The sequence below is a fragment of the Dryas octopetala genome, chromosome 9, assembly GCF_963921425.1.
Source record: "Dryas octopetala chromosome 9, drDryOcto1.1, whole genome shotgun sequence".
Classification (NCBI taxonomy): Eukaryota; Viridiplantae; Streptophyta; class Magnoliopsida; order Rosales; family Rosaceae; genus Dryas; species Dryas octopetala.
In genome coordinates, this window is record NC_141374.1 from 11,056,525 (window position 1) to 11,058,221 (window position 1,697).

At 38.9% G+C, this 1,697-nt stretch overlaps 1 pseudogene; it reads right to left on the minus strand.

The window, feature by feature from the left end:
- Positions 1–542: 542 nt before the first annotated feature.
- LOC147274005 (protein LURP-one-related 11 pseudogene) lies at positions 543–1,229 on the minus strand (annotated as a pseudogene).
- Positions 1,230–1,697: the final 468 nt, after the last annotated feature.

Consider the following 1,697-nt stretch of genomic DNA (forward strand, 5'->3'; position numbering starts at 1 on the left):
AGCCTTACACGTGAACAAATTGTATTGGGTGACGTGGGAGCACGTGTGGCCGTTGGGCCTTACACGCGGATAACCAAGCTCTGATACCATGATAGAATTAGAGCATCCAACCCAAAACCAATTGGCTATGGGTGGAGAGGCCAAGACTTATAAACACATATGCTAAGCCTTAGTTTTCCGATGTGGGACATTGCTCCACATTACTCTCAACACGCCCCCGCACGTGTGGCGATATTTTGAGCCTTACACGTGAACAAATTGTATTGGGTGACGTGGGAGCACGTGTGGCCGTTGGGCCTTACACGCGGATAACCAAGCTCTGATACCATGATAGAATTAGAGCATCCAACCCAAAACCAATTGGCAATGGGTGGAGAGGCCCAAGACTTATAAACACATATGCTAAGCCTTAGTTTTCCGATGTGGGACATTGCTCCACATTACTCTCAACAGAGTTATCCCCTCTGCTATTTGCACAACTATTTGCTAACTATATATGTACTATATGTGTGTCTATATATCTGAGAGACAGATCTGATCCTTCATATTTGACGTTTGATCAAGCCATAAACAGTTACGAGAGCCATGATAAATGAATGATCAACATGAGGCTCCACCACCAAACTCAGCACATCATCTCCCAACACTACTCCTGAGGATGTCTGCTTTCGCTTTGCTTCGGCTACAACTCTTCCTTCACTGTCTATTATTCTCAATGCTGATTTTGATTTGCCTCCCAAACCCTCTAACCTGTACCAACTCATCATGTCATCACCAGATCGCATGCTTACTTTATACAAACAAGACCCTTTATTCCCAAGAATTGATTTGTGACTTTTTCTCACACGAAACATTGGCTTATTAGTATTGGACTTGTAGCCCTCCCAAGTTGGGAAAAGGCACATCTTCTGGTGAGATAGAGTGAAGAGGGTTTTCCCGCGGAGATCCATGAGGTAGACTTCGTTGCTGCGCTTGTTGTTGTAGTTGTCTATGCGATACACAATCTTGCCATTTTCGTCAAACGCAGTGCATCCATTTCCTTGCATCACAAGCGATTTCATCCACACAGTGAATGTTTCTCTCTTTGTTGTCATGTAATTATTATTATTAGAACTACAAGAAGTAGTACTGGAAGCAGAAGAACAACCATCATCAATGGGTTTAGATGTGATCAGAGGATGAACCTTGGCCATTTGGGAGAGTAGAGAGAGATGAGAGAAGCTTTTAGTTTGTGGAAGAGATACTAATTAATTGGTATGAGAGTAGCATTCAATCAAGTTTGTAATATATACTCACCGAAAAATGGAAAAAGACCTTTAAAAAAAAAAAATTGGGAAGACTTAATTGATATATAGTTAAGAATAATGTGGTTTAAATATTAGTTTGGTCACGTTTAATGTATGCACATATATGCATGTGCATATAAAGAGATAATTATAATTTAATTGTATATGGTAAATATATAAGTAACTTACAAAAGAGGGTTAACAAACATTTTAATTAAGAGGTTCGATCGAGTATATATATTTATAGTGAAGTACGTACTGAAGTTATGCTTCGACTTATTTTGACTTCTTCTAGGCTTTCAGGAGTATTAATTAATATATGAAAACGTATACATGTATTAGAATAATATTACAAATTAAAGCGGGGTGTAACATCAAATTATTAATTGATCATGATGACATGCACACATG